This window comes from Miscanthus floridulus, chromosome 3, assembly GCF_019320115.1.
Source record: "Miscanthus floridulus cultivar M001 chromosome 3, ASM1932011v1, whole genome shotgun sequence".
Taxonomy (NCBI): Eukaryota; Viridiplantae; Streptophyta; class Magnoliopsida; order Poales; family Poaceae; genus Miscanthus; species Miscanthus floridulus.
In genome coordinates, this window is record NC_089582.1 from 52,492,743 (window position 1) to 52,513,383 (window position 20,641).

The 20,641-nt window shown below is 43.1% G+C and overlaps 1 long non-coding RNA gene across 2 annotated transcripts; it reads left to right on the forward strand.

Moving 5' to 3' along the window:
- The first annotated feature begins 13,099 nt into the window (after positions 1 to 13,099).
- Positions 13,100 to 16,814, forward strand: LOC136545733 (uncharacterized). Of its 2 annotated transcripts, none has more exons than XR_010781140.1 (4): positions 13,100 to 13,633; positions 14,775 to 14,901; positions 15,043 to 15,151; positions 16,199 to 16,814. It is a non-coding gene; the product is annotated as an uncharacterized lncRNA (long non-coding RNA). The 2 variants fall into 2 exon arrangements; XR_010781141.1 differs by having other exon boundaries at positions 14,779 to 14,901.
- The last annotated feature ends 3,827 nt before the right edge of the window (positions 16,815 to 20,641 follow it).

Here is a 20,641-nt window from a genome sequence, read left to right on the forward strand (position 1 = left end):
GAAAGGAAGTAGGGCGGTGGTCAGGACACTCTGGAAGCTCTTTAGGATTCTGCTCCACGCCTTTGGGAGCAGCGGCTTGAGGATTCTCCTGCTAGTCCCCTTCCTCTGCTTTGTCAAATTCCAGCAATGTTATCTCTTCCTCCGATCCTAGATGCATGAATATAGCATAAGATATTGCGAATGCATATGTTAACAAGTGCATCATGTTTATTGAGTAGGTGCATATCTCTTCTCGATTATTCAATTAACTACTTCCACCATGCATCTACTATATCACAAAACAGCAGCTACTTGTTTCACTCATAACTGGAGTTCTACTAATCCAAATGCAGTGATCCTGGACTTTCTGGAAAGCTTATCAAATTATCTACAACTTTGTTATTAACCATTTTTACAGCAAACATCATCCCTATCATGCAACTTATCAAACTACAGAATCTATCCGGAATCCTTTTAAATTTGCATTTTAAAGCAACGATACTTCTACTTTATGTAATCACTCAAAATTTGACAACATAAAGCCTATCATCAGTTTAAGCATACCAAATACATTCAAGACAATATAATGGTGAAGCCCAAACTATTTCTTTGTATGCCTTTATTATTTTATTTAGATATTTAGGTTAAATAATAAACATATATCAAATGTGCATCATAAATTCTTAAAAATTTACAGTGCCTTACTAATGCTATCCAAGGACTACTGTAAAAGTTTCATGCCATTTTATTCAATAAAACACTCTATACAAAGATGATAAGACAGAAATAGCATAAATAGAAAACCCTAGTGAAAAGTGTCAAGCAACAGATTTCCTATTTTTCTTAGCATCCTTATGGTACTAGGATTACCCCCAACAAATTTCATGAATTTTGGATTCATAAATAATTTATAAAAATTCATACAAGGATTCACTATTTATAAAAGAAAAATCTATAACTACAAATCTACAAATGCACTGATCCTCAATTTTTACCAGAGTTCATACATGACAAGAATAGCTTACCACAAAAATTTCATAATTTTTGGAGCACAGGAACTCTAGATATAAAATAAACAAATTTGCATGCATTCAAAAACACATTTTAAATCTCTATTTAAATCTCCCAAAATTTCTACTGTAAATGTCAAGAATATATTTTTCCTAAATACTACACTTCCTAAGGAACACTACACAATTTATTGCACAATTTTTGAAGCTACCAAACTGGAGATATAAAAATCACAAAACAATTCAAAATCTGGAATCAAATGACCTAGCTTTCAAATACAGAGTCGCTGACCGGTGGGACCCGTCAGTCAGGGGACCCCACATGTCATCGACTCAAAATAGGGCAGTTACGCTGCGCTACGGTGGCGCGGCCAAAGCTCGCCGACGGCGAACTTGCCGACGGTGACATCATCACACGATGATCTACGTGTCCTGGCGCATCGATTGAGCTACGTGGGTGGCCTTCTCATCGGAGCTAGCGGCTACGGTGGCTACTATGGCGGCACGGCGGGGCGGAACGACGGCGGCACGTCGGAGGAGGCCATGGCGAAGCAAGCTCAAGCTCGGACGAGCATATACTACACAAGGCGAACTCAACACGCTAGCTAACGCCTGGAGAGGTGGACGGTGGCGCTCTGGCCACGGTGACGGGGCTAGCGGTGGAGCTCTGGTGAGGATTTGCACGGGGCTGGAGCTTACCGAGCACCGGTAGCGGGCACTGGGAGAAGCAATGGGGTGCTGGGGAGATGGTGGAGGGATTGCGGTGATGGAGAAGTAGCCAGACAAGCCGGTGGCTGGCAACAACGGTGGTGGCGAGCGGCATTGCTGCTGCGGGCACTGCGAGCGACGAAGGAGAGCCAACAATGCGAAATGGGGGCGCGGCTGAGTGCGGGCGGGTGCTGGAGAGGTGAAGGCGCGCTCTGGCCAGCCACGACGTCCACGCGGTGCGCGGACTCTGCTCGGTGTCGGCCACTGAACCGATGTTCAGTTCGTCAGTTAACCCCGATACTAGCCTGACAGCGAGTTTTCATGTTGATTTATCTGCTAATTCGTGGCTCTAACGTGCAAACACTCTAAACCAAAATGGTAAACCTATGTACCAGCTACAAATCTCTTTCAGTGAACTCATGCTAAATCGCAACCGAGACTGAGTAAAATCACCCCCAAAGTAGGCCTGTCAGTCTGTCAGTCGATATGACTTAGAAAAAATTTGTTAAGTGTTGAAATGTTGATTTTGCTGATTCTTCTGAGACCAATCCAAGCATGTTAGAAGCTAAATCAGTCAATGACCCAAAAATAAAAGTTGTTCCTTATGTCAAATACTACAACTTTGCTTTAGTGATCTCATCCATGCAAGGTCTCTAACACCTAGTTTAAATTTGGTCAAACATGTCACATTTAAATGATGATACACTTCAAATCATGGCTTAATGACCTAATTACCCCTAACCATGAATATCAAAGTTGTTCATAATGATACTCTAAACATGTTTAAGCAATTTGCAAGGTTATTCAATCATTTCATGTATTAGTCACTCATAGAGCTATTTAGTGTAATCACATGAAACCTGACTTAAGGCTTGATCATGGGAAATGACATTCATGAACTATGTTCCATTGGCTAACTTAAGTATTGCCAATATATTTTTGTGACTCATATCAACCATCTACATGTATACACTCATGATCATATGCATATACATATAGAGACATGAAATAATGAGAAAAGTTGCATATGTTCAAAGAAACATGCGATAACAAGTAAATGTTGCAGATGTTTCAATCTAATGTTTCAATTGTAAATGCTTGTTTATGAATGCTTGATGCTCATGCTCATGTTATGCAAGTCAAGTTATGCAAGGCTAACACCCCCGAGGTGTTACATCCTTGCTGCTCCAAGCCGTCTAGGTGGCGGCAACCACCAAGAGTAACAAGTGAAATCCGCAGCGAAACACGAACACCAAGTGCCTCTAGATGCAATCACTCAAGCAATGCACTTGGATCACTCCCAGTCTCACTATGATGATGAATCAATGATGGAGATGAGTGGGAGGGCTTTGGCTAGGCTCACAAGGTTGCTATGTCAATGAAAATGGCCAAAGATATGAGCCATAGCCGGCCATGGGGCTTAAATAGAAGCCCCCACGAAATAGAGCCGTTATACCCCTTCACTGGGCATAATGTGGGCTGACCGGACGCTCCGGTCCAACTGACCGGACGCTGCTCCTCAGCGTCCGGTCACCCAATGGCGGCCACGTGTCCCGACTTCAACGATCATCTGCCTTGACTGGACACTGCGCCTGAGTTGACCGGACGCTGGAGCCTCAGCGTTCGGTCGTTTCTAGTAAGCTCCCCGAGATGTATTTCTTCGACCGGATGCGTCCGGTCCACCTCGACTGGACATAGTCCAGCGTCTGGTTGTTAACCCTAGGCACTGTGCCATCTTACCAGTTCGACCGGATGCAAGCAGCCAGCGTCCGGTGCTTTCAGACCCAGCGTCCGGTCAGTTGACCGACGCCAGCGTCTTCGCGACCAACTCCTTTTCACTTCTAACTTCTCCACCCTTGCTCAAATGTGCTAACCACCAAGTGTATCACCTTGTGCACATGTGTTAGCATATTTTCACAAACATTTTCAAGGGTGTTAGCACTCCACTAGATCCTAAATGCATATGCAATGAGTTAGAGCATCTAGTGGCACTTTGATAACCGTATTCCGATACGAGTTTCACTCCTCTTAATAGTACGGCTATCTAACCTAAATGTGATCACACTCTCTAAGTGTCTTGATCACCAAAACAAAATAGCTCCTACAAGTTATACGTTTGCCTTGAGCTTTTTGTTTTTCTCTTTCTTCTTTTCAAGTTTAAGCCCTTGATCATCGCCATGCCATCACCATTGTCATGTTATGATCTTCATTAGCTTCTCCACTTGAAGTGTGCTACCTATCTCATGATCACTTGATAAACTAGGTTAGCACTTAGGGTTTCATCAATTCACCAAAACCAAACTAGAGCTTTCAATCTCCCCCTTTTTGGTAATTGATGACAACCCTTATACAAAGATATGAAATAAAATTCAATTGAATCCATGTTGCTTGCCCAAGCATATTTACCATGTGTAAAAGGATATGGACAAGTTTCATGAACTCCAAATGGTAGCAATTGCTCCCCCTACATATGTGCTAAGAGTTTGGATTATAGCTTGCACATATGCTTAGATAGGAAATATAGGAGTCAATGTCTACCAAATGATGCTAAGGTATAAGAGATGGACCTTTGAAGCGTGATACCAATCAGAGTGCACCAATATACCATCCTTAGCACCATGGTTAGCTCAATACCACTTGGAAACATACTTTAGAAAGATACCACTTGTAAAGACTTTCTTGGAAATGAAAGTTATCTAGTAATTTCATTTCATCATTCAATCTTACAACTAATATACATCACACAAGCATGGATGTTTAAATTTAATACTTGTGCCATGCAAGCAAACATATGAAATGCACATTCAAATGCACCATACAAGTTCATGAGCTTGCTCCCCCTACTTGTGTGCTAAAAAATTTTAGTTGATCCCTTTCCTTTGTCATATCTCTCCCCTTATGTCATATATCAAGATATCTTTATGTTTCACTCCCTTTATGATATTTCTCTCCCTTTTTCACTATTTTTACTACTAACTTTGTTTCTCTCCCCCTTTGTCATCAATGACCACAAAGGTTCTAAATATAGATAGTATTACTTGTAGGATCGAGATTATCAATGTCAATCAATGGGATGAGGATTATTTTCCCAAATTTGGTCTAATCTAGATCATTTGCCAAAGATATTTAACTCGGTTTGATCCAAGGACAAGCTTCTTTACACCTCCAAATAAGGGTTATCTTGTACCATGTTGAGTTAAACACTTATAGTTCATTTTCTAGATTGAACACTAGGTTTACAAGCCCACAAACATGTTATATGCTATCACTAGATCAAATCAAGCATAGAAGCAATAGTGATATCATACAAACATCAAATTCATTTGATTTTCATGAATGGGCCTAATCAAATAGAACCACTTGAAAGGTCCTAATAAAATTGAAAATGTGACTAGATGCATTAATCATGTCCTTAGCAAAGATGTATGTCATGCCAATCAACTTTTACCTTGGATTGCTCAAAGGAGAGGCATGTCATATGAGTGGGGGGTGCATCAACACATATTTGAGAAATCCAATATGTTCAACTCATTCCTTAGCTTGCAAAACCTTTTCTCATCCAATGACTTGGTGAATATGTCGGCAAGTTGATCTTCGGTGCCTACACTCTCAATACAAATGTCCCCTTTTTGTTGGTGATCTCTTATGAAATGGTGGCGGACATCAATGTGCTTTGTTCTTGCATGTTGCACCGGATTGTTGGTTAGCTTGATTGCACTCTCATTGTCACATAGCAATGGCACTTTCTTGAACTTGATTCCGAAGTCACTCAAAGTGGCCTTCATCCAAAGTATTTGTGCACAACAACTACCGGCGGATATGTATTCGGCTTCGGCGGTTGATAATGCAACACTATTTTGCTTCTTTGATGACCATGAAACAAGTGATCTACCCAACAATTGACATGTGCCTGATGTGCTTTTTCTTTCAACCTTGCATCCTGCATAATCTGAGTCGGAGTAACCAACTAGCTCAAACTTTGCTCCTTTGGGATACCACAAACCAACATTTGGTGTATGCTTCAAGTACCTCAATATTCTCTTTGTAGCCTTCAAATGACTTTCTCTTGGTGAGGCTTGAAATCTTGCACACATGCATACACTAAACATGACATCCGGTCTTCATGCAGTCACATAGAGTAGGCTTCCAATCATGGACCGATACAACTTTTGATCCACTATATTTCCACTTGCATCACTATCCAAGTTGCCATTGGTTCCCATTGGTGTGCTAATGACTTTGCTATCAATCATGCCAAACTTCTTGATCATGTCCTTGATGTACTTGCCTTGACTCACAAATGTACCATTCTTCAATTGCTTGATTTGAAGACCAAGGAAGTAACTTAACTCTCCAATCATGGACATTTCAAACTCATTAGCCATCATCTTTCCAAACTCATCACAAAATTCTTGATTGGTTGATCCAAATATGATATCATCAACAAATAGATCTTTTCCAATCTTCTTGATAAAAAGAGTGGTGTCAACCTTGCCCATTGTGAACCCTTTAGAGAGGAGGAAATCCCTCAATCTCTCATACCATGCTCTAGGTGCTTGCTTCAAACCATACAATGCCTTCTTCAACTTGTACACATGGTTGGGCTTCACATCATCTTCAAAACCGGGAGGTTGCTCAACATATACTTCTTCATTGATATAACCATTGAGAAATGCACTCTTAACATCCATTTGATAGAGATTGATGTTGTGGGCACAAGCATAGGCTAGCAAGATTCTTATTGCTTCAAATCTAGCAACCGGGGCATATGTTTCTCCAAAGTCAAGACCTTCAACTTGTGTATATCCTTGTGCTACCAATCTTGCTTTGTTCCTTACTACTATCCCATCTTGATCTTGCTTGTTTCTAAAGACCCATTTGGTTCCAATCACATTGTGTCCCTTTGGTCTTTCTACTAATTCCCATACTTGATTTCTTGTGAAGTTATTCAATTCTTCATGCATAGCATTCACCCAATCAACATCCTTCAAAGCTTCATCTATCTTCTTTGGTTCAATGGATGACACAAATGAGAAGTGTTCACAAAACGATGCCAATCTTGATCTTGTTTGCACACCTCTTGAAATATCACCAATGATTGTTTCCAAAGGATGATCTCTTGCAATACTTGTTGGTTGGAGCAATGGAACTTGATTGCTTGTACTTGCTAAATCATTGAGTTGAGATGATGTACTAGCCACTTGATCTTGATCAATGTCATGAGAGTTACTTGCACTAACTTGATTTGTATCATCTTGCACATTGGAGTTAGAAAACACTTGCACTTGATCATCTTCATCATCATTCACTTGCCTAGGCCTTAATTCACTAATATCCATGTTCTTCATGGCATTTGAAAGTTGAATGCCACTAACATCTTCCAAGTTCTCATTCTCTACTTGTGAACCCTTGGTTTCATCAAATTCAACATCATGAACTTCCTCAAGAGTACCACTATCCAAATTCCAAACTCTATATGCTTTGCTCGTAGTGGAATAACCAAGTAGGAATCCTTCATCACATTTCTTATCAAACTTGCCCAATCTAGTGCCTTTCTTCAAGATATAGCATTTGCAACCAAAAACCCGAAAATATGCAATGTTGGGCTTTCTACCATTCAAGAGCTCATATGGTGTCTTCTCTTTCAATTGGTGACAATAGAGGCAGTTGCTACAATAGCAAACCGTGTTGATAGCTTCGGCCCAAAAAGATTGACTCACATTGTACTCACTAAGCATAGACCTTGCCATATCAATGAGTGTTCTATTCTTCCTCTCAACAAGGCCATTTGATTGTGGAGTGTACTTGGCCGAGAATTGATGTCTAATTCTAAATTCATCACATAACCCATCAATTCTAGTATTCTTAAACTCACTACCATTGTCACTTCTAACTCTCTTGATGGTTGTTTCAAACTCATTATGAATGCCTTTGAAAAATGATTTGAATGTTGCAAATACATCACTTTTGTCCACTCGAAAGAATACCCATGTGTATCTAGTGTAGTCATCCACTATCACAAATCCATATTTATTTCCACCAATGCTAGTGTATTGTGTTGGCCCAAACAAATCCATGTGCAATAATTCAAATGCTTTACTAGTGCTCATCATGCTTTTTTTAGGATGGGTATTTCCAACTTGTTTGCCGGCTTGACAAGAGCTACAAAGCTTATCCTTTTCAAACACAACATCTTTCAAGCCTTTAACTAAGTCATGCTTAATCAATCTATTCAATTGTTTCATTCCAATATGACCAAGCCTTCTATGCCATAACCAACCCATGCTAGACTTAATGAACAAGCATGTAGATAATTTAGCTTCACTAGCATTGAAATTAACCAAGTATAGATTCTCATATCTAAAGCCTTTGAAGATCAAATTAGAGCCATCTACACTTATGATCTCTACATCATCTACCCCAAATATGCATTTGAATCCAAGATCACACAATTGTGCCACAGATAGCAAATTGAAGTTCAAGCTCTCTACTAGCAACACATTGGATATGCACATGTCATTGGATATTGCAATCTTACCAAGCCCTTTGACCTTGCCTTTGCCATTATCACCAAAGGTGATACTATCATAACCATCATTGCCATTAGTGTTGATTGAGTTGAACATTCTTACATCACCGGTCATGTGTTGAGTGCACCCACTATCAAGAACCCAATGCCTTCCTCCAGCTTTGTAATTAACCTACAAAAGAAGATCAATTCTTTTTAGGTACCCAAACTTGCTTAGGTCCTTGAAGGTTAGTTACCAAGCTCTTTGGCACCCAAATGGCTTTCTTCTTTGAGCCCATCCATGGTTTGCCAATGAACTTAGCCTTCACACCATTTGTACCCTTAACAAGCATATATGAAGAATTAAGCTTAATGGAGGATACATTAGCATTTTTGCTTTTGTTGGTGCATTCATGCTCTCTATGACCAACTTGCTTGCAACTAGTGCAAAACCGACCATTGTTCTTCACAAAACTTATCTTGTGAGGAGCAAAGGCCGCCTTGCCTTTCTTGGGGGTATAGCCCAATCCCTCTTTGTAGAGAGAAGCTCTTTGGCTACCCAAGGCCATAAGCAAGCGGTCCTCACCACCATAAGCCTTAGCCAATGTTTGAGTGAGCTTAGTTACCTCCTTCTTGAGGTTCTCATTCTCAACCACTAGTGGGGTATCACAAGTGAGACCATCACTACTAGATGAGGTGGAAGTGGAAGTGCTACAAGAAGGGTTAGTTGGAGGAACAATGATAGGCATATATAATGATCCATCAATTATATCACAAGTTAAACCTACATTGCAAGTTTCAACATGCTTCTTTTTAGTTTGCTCATCAAGTAGAGAGGAATGAGCCTTTTCAAGCTTTTTGTGAGCCTTGCAAAGCTTCTCATGGGCATCCTCTTGCCTCTCATGAGATGCATTGAGCTCATCAAATGCTTACTTAAGGGCTTTTAGTTCCTTATGCAAGCTTTTGCATTCCCTTCTTGAGATGTCAAAGTGTTCTCTAGCATCTTCTAGCATATCAATTAATTCATCTTTAGTAGGTTCATCATCATCATTATCACTATCACTATCATGTTCATTATCACTTCCATCATCACAAGTTTGTACCTTAGTGGCCTTAGCCATGAAGCATGATGGAGAGTCAAAGAGAGAAGGCTTCTCATTGATTGCTATACTTGCAAGAACCTTCTTCTTGGTGGTCTTGTGATCATCACTATCATCATCATTATCACTTGAGGAAGCATCACTATCCCAAGTGACCACATATGATCCACCCTTCTTCTTTTTGAAGAATGTCTTGTCCTTCTTATCCTTCTTCTTGTTCTTCTTGTCATCATCATTGTCGCTATTATATGGGCATTGAGCAACAAGATGATCTTTGCTTCCATACTTGAAGCATCTTCTTGACTCATCTTTGTTTTTGGATGAAGACTTCTTTCTTCTTGCACGGTAGCCTTTCTTCACCATGAACTTGCCAACCCTCTTGACAAAGAGAGCCATGTTCTCATCATCACTATCATCCCATGAATCATCATCCTCACTTGATGTTTCTTGCTTTGCTTTGCCCTTGGATGATGTGGCCTTGAATGCCACACTCTTCTTCTTGTCTTCCTTCTTCTCATCTTTCTTCTCCCTCTTTTCTTCCTTCTCATCATCATCTCTATAGGCATCATCAGTCATGATATCTCCCAAGACTTGGTTTGGTGTCATGGTGTCCAAACCACTCCTTACTAGAATAGTGACCAATGTACCAAATCTTGAGGGTAGGCATCTCAAGAACTTGTTTGAGAACTCCTTGTCCTCTATCTTCTCACCAAGTGCCTTGAGATCATTTACAATCTTCTCACCAAGGACCGGACGCTGACGCTGCGTCCGATCGTGATCGACCGAATGCGTTCGGTCACGACTGGTACCTTACTGGAATTACCGGACACTAGGGTTGCTGCGTCCGGTCAGTTTGTGCAGCTGCATCTAGTCATCACTTGACCGTTGAGATCAAGTGACTAAGGTTGAACGGAGGCAACACATGGCGAGCATCCGTTGACCGGACGCTGTGGTCCTGCGTCCGGCGATATGACCGGCGCGTCCGGTCAACCCAAAAAATGCCCAGTGAAGGGGTAACAGCTAGTTTAGCCCATGGGGCTATAAATAGAAGGTGGTCTCGGCCATGGCTGGCGCTGAGCACCTCGGGGGACTTTGTGTCCATGCTTGAGAGAGCTTGGGAGCCCTCCATCTCACATATGCTTGATAGTGATCATTCGATTATGTGAGAGAGCGATTCTAGTGCGATTGTATCGTTGAAAGGTCCTAATGGCTAGAGGGGGGGTGAATAGCCTAATAAAAATTTCTACAACAACACTTAACAAAAGGTTAGACAATTATGAGGCGAAGCAAGTGTTGCGGTAGCCTACTCAAAATGCAAGCCTCCTACCACAATTCTAGTTTAGATAGTGTCGATTCACACAAGAGCTATGACACTACCCTATGTTAGTGTGCTCTCAAAGGCTAACTAAAGAGCCACACCAACCAAGCAAGCAAGCTCTCACAACTAGCTACACTAAAGAGCTTGTCAACTAGTTTGCGGTAAAGTAAAGAGAGTGATCAAGAGGGTTATACCGCCATGTAGATGAGAGAACCAATCAATCACAAGGATGAATAACAATGAAGACCAATCACCTCGGAATCAATAATGAACACAACAATTTTTACCGAGGTTCACTTGCTTGCCGGCAAGCTAGTCCTCGTTGTGGCGATTCACTCACTTAGAGGTTCACGCGCTAATTTGCTTCACACGCCAAACCCTCAATAGGGTGCCGCACAACCAACACAAGATGAGGATCGCATAAGCCACGAGCAATCCACTAGAGTACCTTTTGGCTCTCCGCAGGGGAAAGGTCAAGAACCCCTCACAATCACCACGATCGGAGCCGGAGATAATCACCACCTCCGCTCAACGATCCTCGCTGCTCCAAGCCATCTAGGTGCGCGGCAACCACCAAGAGTAACAAGCGAAATCCATAGCGAAACACAAACACCAAGTGCCTCTAGATGCAATCACTCAAGCAATGCACTTGGATCACTCCCAATCTCACTATGATGATGAATCAATGATGGAGATGAGTGGGAGGGCTTTGGCTAGGCTCACAAGGTTGCTATGTCAATGAAAATGGCCAAAGATATGACCCATAGCCGGTCATGGGGCTTAAATAGAAGCCCCCACGAAATAGAGCCGTTATGCCCCTTCACTGGGCATATTGCGGGCTGACTGGACGTTCCGGTCCAACTGACCGGACGCTGCTCCTCAACGTCCGGTCGCTCGATGGCGGCCACGTGTCTCGACTTCAACGGTCATCTGCCTTGACCGGACACTGCGCCTGAGTTGACCGGACGCTGGAGACTCAGCGTCCGGTCGTTTCCAGTAAGCTCCCCGAGACATATTTCTTCGACCGGACGCGTCCGATCCACCTCGATCGGACACAGTCCAGCGTCCGGTGGTTAACCCTAGGCACTATGCCGTCTTACCAGTTCGACCGGACGTAAGCAGCCAGCGTCCGGTGCTTTCAGACCCAGCGTGCGATCAGTTGACCGACGCCAGCGTCTTCGCGACCAACTCCTTTTCACTTCTAACTTCTCCACCCTTGCTCAAATGTGCTAACCACCAAGTGTATCACCTTGTGCACATGTGTTAGCATATTTTCACAAACATTTTCAAGGGTGTTAGCACTCCACTAGATCCTAAATGCATATGCAATGAGTTAGAGCATCTAGTGGCACTTTGATAACCGTATTCCGATACGAGTTTCACTCCTCTTAATAGTACGGCTATCTAACCTAAACATGATCACACTCTCTAAGTGTCTTGATCACCAAAATAAAATAGCTCCTACAAGTTATACGTTTGCCTTGAGCTTTTTGTTTTTCTCTTTCTTCTTTTTAAGTTTAAGCCCTTGATCATCGCCATGCCATCACCATTGTCATGTTATAATCTTCATTAGCTTCTCCACTTGAAGTGTGCTACCTATCTCATGATCACTTGATAAACTAGGTTAGCACTTAGGGTTTCATTAATTCACCAAAACCAAACTAGAGCTTTCAACTCCTCGCTCCTCGGTGCTCGGACATCGCCAGCGACGCCGTGGACTCCTCGCTCCTCGGTGCTCGGTCGTCGCCAGCGACGCTGGGGACTCCTCGCTCCTCGGTGCTCGGACATCACCAGCGACGCCGGGGACTCCTCGCTCCTCGATGCTCGGTCATCGCCAGCGACGCCGGGGACTCCTCGCTCCTCAGTGCTCGGTCATCGCCAGCGACGCTGGGGACTCCTCATTCCTCGGTGATCGGACATTCACTACAAGAGATATGACCTTCTAGGACGATTTTCTCATGACAATGACTAAATTTGTCGCTAAGTCATTCTGTTTTACGACGTTTTTTGGTGGGAGTATGATTTTACAACGAAAATTACGTGTCCGTCACTAAGATCTAGTAGAAATCGTCGTAAACGGAGGGATTTCCATGTTACGATGAACCGCAATTTACCGCGGCATGCTAATAGACAATCATCATAATTTTTATTTAATTTTTCACATGCTAAGCTCAACTCCACATACTATATTGTGAAGTTCAACTATACTGTGAAATTCAATTTCCCTATGTGGTTGGTCCACTGACTAGAAAAATATCTTTTCTGTCGGTTCAAATATTTTTTTTATCGGCATTTACCAAAAAAATTATATCAGGAAAAAATTAGTGCGCAAGATCTCGTGTCGATGGAGCATATGCCCGAAATAGCACCTCCGGCCTCTCAAAATTTCATTCCGCGCGCATGCAACGAATCCTCCCGCGCGCAGAAACAAAATCACGGGAAAAAAAAACTCCCACATGCCCCCTCCCCGGCTTCCCCCACACACCTTATCCGCAATTCCGCATGCCGCACGCAGGCCTCTCCGCCAGGCCCCCAGCGCCACCCGCCTCCCTCGTGCCGCAACTCGGCCGGCTAGCCGGCCGCCCGCCGCCTCCCTCACGCCGCCCACCCCTCACTGCCCAGGCCTCCCTCGATGCTCGCGTCGCCCACCCTTCCCTCGCACCGCCAGCAGCTCCCTGACGCGGCGGTGGCGGGCTCACGAGGCAGCGGCGCTGATCTGGTGAAGGATCTACTCGGCGGCCGCAGGAGGCGGTGCGGATCAGTGTGGGAGGCGCCGGTCCCAGGCAGCTGCGGTGGTAGTGTGGGACGGAGAGGCGACGGTGGTCGTGACAGCGTTGGTGGCGGCTGCGCTAATCCAGGAAGCGGTGGCGTGAGATGATGAGGCCACCGCGACAATGGCGACCGCCTTCGCCATCCACTATCGCGTGCTCATCGCCGTCGTCGTGTTGCGGAACTACGGGCGTGCGGGAACATGCCACAGGTCTGATTCAGCTTCGCTGCGACTACACAAGTAAGTTGGCTCTTCTTCCCTAGCAATCACTATATGTATGCATGCTCATTTTGTTCCATGTTGCAGGATTCAGTTACTCGACTTCCGTTCAATAGATCGGCCACAACAATTTTTTTGAAACTGAATGATAGGCTGTTTCCAGGTTCAGTAAAACTGCATGTTTTGTCTGTGTTGAATTGATAAAGTTGCCTGAGGCAAAATGAAGCAACAAAAATGGGTCGTCTAGATCATAACCAACGAACCAGTATGGAGTTAGTTACTCTTCGAAACAAAAAGGCCTTTTGCAAATGCTGCTGCGAGTTGCCATGTGAATTATGAATGACATTTGATTTCTGAGATATTAAAGTTAAAGTTATCCACATGCAGTCTGGTGCACCGTGCACCTGTTTCTGGTAGAAGGGGCTTGATTTTAACATATCCACATCTCTGTTTGTCCAACCTTTTTTTTCCAGTGTATAAAAATTAAAAACTCTATCTTAGCCATGCTTCTTTATTTCTCTTTGGCATATTATTGTTGCAGACATGAGGAAAATATTGGCAAAAAAATTCAGCATGCCGAATGACAGAGGCTGCATAGGAAAAATTTCATTGATAAAATTGATCCAAAAATCAAACACTTATGGTAACTCCTAACATTGAGTAATTTCATGTTTTGGTTGAAGTAAAGCCACCAACCTATTGTTTTTCCCCTTTTGTTTACAATTGAATTGGCCACCTTTTCTGAAACTGTGTTAGTACCCTGCTTTCGTGCATATTTATTTATCTGTTATTTCAACAGTAGTAGAGATTTTTAGGATACTACACCATCTTCCATTCAATCACTTTGAGTTCATTTCTTTTTTTTTTGGCTGCATTTTTGTATATTTACGTATCTTATTTTGTGAAGACATCACATTACGGGGAATATCTCAATGTCCGGGTAATATGTCTGCCCATTGCGGCATATTGGTCTTGCAAGAAAGCCTAGATGCATGTTCTATGTAGGCACACACTTATGTATGATGTATACACACGTGTTAGTGTCATGCCCCTGTCATGTAGAATCTGAATTATTACCATGATCAAGTATGTTGATAACACTAATGACTTCGTCAGCTTATCAAAGTAGAAATATTCTGCTGATACATGTGCATTATTCTAGCAAGGTCTGGAAGGCAGCAGAAGTGATTGGCGGCCAATCACTTAGCCTTGTACGACGTGCCACTATCCTCATCCCCCTGATTGCCTCACCACTTCAGCAGCATATCACCAATCTACATTAGCGAAAGGTAAGAGTCAGCGTACATGACTGATTAATTTGTGCCATTGCATAATTTCAACTTTTGCTAAACTGTGCCATCGTGGGGAAGCAGGAAACTGTGCCATCGGAAATTAGTAGCTGCTATGACGTCCATTTGTTCTTGTGACAGGTTGTCCAAAGCTTGCTCAAGTGGAATTATAAACTACAATGAGTCTCAGGTGGAAGAATGTTGACAAGATCAAGTTGGTAACCTATTCAAGCCATCTTGTGTCCTCCAGGTACTGACCTTGCAATGTCTCCAATTTTCTTATTCCATTTTGCTGAAGTTCTGTGCATATAATAACTGTGGGCTTAATTTCAGGATAGGGACTATTTGATTATGATAAAGCTAAAATAATACGTATTGAAGTTACATATGGATAGCGTAATTAACAGTAGATGTGCTTTCTTGCTTTATATGGTCTAGTCAATCCTTGAAATAGTGCTTATTCCAAATTACAATTTGGTCCAGATTGCTTAATAGTGAAATACAAGAATGTACTAAATTTTCTCAAACAGCAACAAAAGACTCCCCTACTCTTTTCTTCTACAGAACAAATTCAGCATGGATAAGCAGTAATATGCTCCACTTGTTTAGTTGTTTTATTATTGTCCCTGACATGGTTATATATAACAAGTACGGCCATTAGTTACAGAACTAAATAATAAAACAAGCTTGCTCTGTTTTCTTTATCTGTTGATCTTTCTGCCAAATGCCAATGACGAATGCCTTTTGAACTTTAGGCATAGACATTTCTTATTTGATTACTTGTAGTCTGTTACCCATACTAATGGATGTTTACAGCTTCCATTTTTTTTCCTAATTCTACTTCATATGTATACAAACCATCGTGCTTAGACTAGCTAGAACATTAACTAAAACTTGTTGTCTAATTGAGGAAAATCGAATGACTTGGCTCTTTGGTGATATGTTCTGATCTCTATCGCAGGCTTCCACTAGGTAACTGGCTTCCGCTGATGGGTAAGCCTCTGCAGCTTGGTTTATTCATGGCGAAAAAATGCCATACATATAAGCAAACAGAAACTGCGTAGGCCTTTCTCTATCTGCTGCTAAGAGGTTGGCGTTGAAGGAACCTGCTTCTATTTTAGTCAACTACCTCTTTTTTCATTATTAGGATGAACTCATTTAGTGCTTTGGATGCAAATTTGTACAAGTATTCTAAACTACTAGAAAATCAGTATGTAGTAATGAATTCAAGTCTGCCATTGCTTGAAATTTTTCCACATTTGTATACCAATGCAAACTATTTTTCTTATCATGTTAGGATCAAATGGAAGCCATCAAGGCTCAGCCTGCTGAAGTTGTTGCTCAGGTTTTGCCATCAAGTAAATTTCTTCGAAATGTTGGCCTTGAGCCAACATTCGCTAAGAGAAGTGCTACTGCTGTTGCATGTGTACAAGAGTTGGAGATTGAAGTTGCGGCAGAGAAGCAAGGTGTTGCAGCACTTAGAGATCAACTTCATGGCCAGCAGGATGAGTTGGATGTATTGAAGAAGGTTGTGGAGTCAGAGGAAGCAAGGGAGAAGTAGGCAGAAGAGATTGAAAATTTGAAGAAGCAAGCAGAGGAAACCAATACTCTTCTATGTCAATTGTTCATCTTGAACAAGGACTAGGTCACTCCTTACCTTTTCCTCAACATGGTTTGGATATGAGTCTGTTTATTTTGGTACTTAGCCTGGACTTGGATATGCGGTAATGGTTTGGATGTAGCGGTTTATTTTCGTAATGGCTTGGATATGTGGCTTCATATTTTGCTACTTGGTTGGACTTGGTAATGACATGGACATGTGAGGTTTATGTATTTTGGGTGGAGTTTGACATGTGACAATTATTTGGACATGTAACTATGAATGAATTTGATTTGCCAAGTAATGTAATGAAATCTGGCTATTTTCAGTTTGCTTGCTGGTTATAAATTGATTTTGTGGGCTGCAATATATTAAATCCGCATGTTTTATGCAATATTTTTTACGATGTTTTGTGATCCTACGTGGCACCTGCATATACATCCATGGTCAATGGTTTGCGACGTTTCCTTCACTTGATAACGACGATAATCGAGTGTCATAAATCAACAACGCCAGTAGGAACGTCGCAAAAATTATGACGAGAATATCAATTTTGTCACAGAACACCTTTAGCTACAGGGCATAGGCGACGAACGCATTTTTGTCGCAGGTGCGTCGTAAATTGTAAAACATGACATTATTTTTAGTTTCTACGACATAAGTGTAATGTCGTAAAAGGTCATATCTCTTGTAGTGATTGCCAGCGACGCCGGGGACTCCTCGCTCCTCGGTGCTTGGTCATCGCCAGCGACGCCGGGGACTCCTCGCTCCTCGGTGCTCGAACATCGCCAGCGACACCGGGGACTCCTCGCTCCTCGGTACTCGGTCATCACCAGCGACGCCGGGGACTCCTCGCTCCTTGGTGCTCGGTCATCGTCAGCGACGCCGAAGACTCCTCGCTCCTCGGTGCTTGGACATCGCCAGCGACGCTGGGGACTTCTCGCTCCTTGGTGCTCGGTCATCGCCAGCGACGCTGGGGACTCCTCGCTCCTCGGTGCTCGGTCATCGCCAGCGACGCCGGGGACTCCTTGGTGCTCCCTTGGTGGTCGGATCTTGCTACATCTCGTCGGTGTGCTATCAAGCTGCTCCATGCTGTTCAGATCAGGGTGCTGATCTTGGGCAGCACATCTAGGGTCTTGATACACGCATGTCAGACGACGTCGGCAAGCTTTTAGACTTCTTTGACCCTGCTACAAGATTCATTCTTCATCTTCCAGCAGGCTCGGGGACTAAGTGGGCACACTTCACCTTGCGGTGAACGTGCTTGTTCTCATCTCGAGGCTACGCCCGGGGACTGGCTGCCTGCTCGGCTGGTCTTCTACTTTCTGACCCTGGCACCACGCGACTACGTCACCTACTATCAGGCTCAGGGACTAGTTGTGGGGGGTATGGCCCCCGGTATCCTCAAGACAAGACATGGGCCGCACCATCAGACGTGGCCTGGCCCACAAGATCAAGGCGTGCACGGCGCTGCTCGGCGTGCACCGCAAGACATTGTATAGTACCAAATAGGATACTTTACTTGTAACCCTATCCCTCCAGACTATATAAGGAGAGGCAGGGGTCCCCTAGCGGACAAGATACATAGATCGATACATCTCATACTCAATACAATACAATAAAGACATAGGACGTAGGGTATTACATCGATCAGACGGCCCAAACCTGATCACGCGCCTTGTGTCACCATCCGGTTCCTGATCACGCGCACCCCCATCGACAAATCTACCATCGTGGGATACCCCTCGGTGGACTGCCGAGCATATTCTGTCGACAACAATAGTGATAGATTTCAGTCCAACACATCAATTGATACTTGGATGTACTAGCATTTACATTTCAATAAATTGAACACCTGGATAATCACCTTGCATTTAGTTTAACAATAGTTGTACAAAAGTGACAGATTTCAGTCCGATACATCATAAATTGGTACTTGAATCTACTATGGTGAACTAAGGAACTTGCCAATGAACATGCCAAGAACTAAGGTAAGTACAAAATAGGTGAAAGAAGAACAGGAAGCACATTTCTTTATCAAAGGTATGAAATCTTCCATCATCTTCGTTGGAACCCTGGCCATTTCTTTAATCTGTGGCATAATCTCTTCCTCCTCCTGTAGATGTTCTTCATTTGTTGTAACATTGGCCTCCGCCTTCAGCTCCCAAATCTTATTTCGTAAATCCAAAATCAAAGTCCTCAGAAATTTTCCATATGGGGGATCATGCCACTTGAAGAACCCGCAATCTAAGTCAGGCTACGAAAAAACCAAATTGCCATAAGCACAGTGGGATTTCAGCATTTGCATTGCAAAAACAGAATGAACAAGAAAGAAATCGTGTTACATTATTTGCCCTGCAGCATCTGTGGTACCGACATCCTAGGTTTCCATCACTCCACGAAATCTACCGAGGCATCTTCAAGCTGCAGCGACACAAAAGTGGTGGCTGGTATGCGTAAGGGTGGTTCTTAACATGGCACGGTGATGAGGACATGACACCCCTGCATATGCCCATGTTTGGCACATGGTATGGAGGGGTAGGAGGCCAGCAAGGGTGTCCAAGTCAAGAAGGAGGTCTGAGGCTAATTCGGTTCGAGTCCCCGAGGTGGAGGCCCAAAGCAACTCAAGTTCGAGTCTGGCTCGGGCTCCAAGACCAGTCTACTTTAAACTGGTCACCCAGGACGCATCCGGACTCCGTTTTTGACAGTCCACATATGGTTGGAAAGCTAATTTGATAAGGAAGCCAACCCAATTGGTCTCATGTCAAAAGCCCTTCGGAATCAATGGGAATCGTCGAAACAAGTCAACATCCAGAATCTATCAGGGTGCTGCGACACCATCTTTTGGTCCGTTGGACCGTGTATCATGTTTGGGCCCATTAGGGGGCGCGTCTAGGGGGGTGACACCCAAGACTCTATAGATACCAGCCGTCGCTCTCCTTAGGGTTTGGGTTTTGTTTAGTTCTAGATTTCCTCGTGAAACAGACATCGTTTTGCTGCAACTGTCGCCGCCAAGGCCCCTTGCTGTGAACCAGGGCCCCAGTTCTTGATCTTGTTTGCCTGTGGCGATTAGTCCTTTCGAATAAAGACGTGAACTCCTTATTTTCATAAGCCTCATATTTATTTGCAATTTCAGATTGCGTTCATCCCGTTCTTGCTTGTGTTCTCGATTCGCTTGCAGGAAAGCCTTCTCGGCGAGGTCAATCGCGTTCGCGTGGTTGATAACCAACGGAGCAGTGGTGTAATAGTTGTGGGGGTCCGAATCAGTCTTGGTTCGAAGCCTAGATCGTGAACGTCGAGTCTCCACCAATCGACGCTATCATACCTTTTGGAAGATCGGACCTAGTCTACATCAAGTGGTATCAGAGACCTTGTTGCCTGTTAGGTATAACTTTGTTTTCCCCTTTAGATTGTTACTGTTTTTGCATTACCTATAGTCCACAAAAAGCCAAAAAAAATATACATCGTCACATATTCCCTGTCCTATAGCCTCATTGTGCCGTGCAATTTCGTCTATGTTTTGCGTTGTTGAGTTTGTGCCCTAGGTCAAGTTCTTGTTGCTGGTTTTAGATCATTTTTTAGTCCAGTTTATGTTTTTCCCTTTGTTTTTCATCATAATCCGTGAACATCTCCAAGTCTTGTTGAGTTTCTTTTATATTCATCAAACCCTAGTCCACGCCATCTTATTTGTTACACTTGTCTTCACTGTTTTCATCAAATCCTTGCTGTCGTGACCAATTTTACGCGTATTGTTCATGTTTTGTCCTCTAATTCGGAGTCCGTTTTTAAAACTGGACTAGTTCTTACATACGAACTCGGATTTCGACGTTCTATATATCAAAATCGATCAGAAAAAAAATTCGGATCCGTCCATCCTTAGCTATGATGGGGTCAGAGATTTTTATTTTGGTCAAAAAGTGGTCACAAGATCCTCTTTTCGTGGTCACAAGGTCTTTGTCGATTTCGAGCACGTCTTCTGAAAATTCCACATGCCACGTCTTTCACTTGTTTAAGCTCATATTTTCTGTGGTTACTTCTTTTGTGCTCCTAAGTGAAGAAAACATATAAAAAAATAAAAAGAAAAAGTCGAAGAATCCCAAAAAACAACGACAGCCCAAAAATAGAGAAAAAAGATAGGGG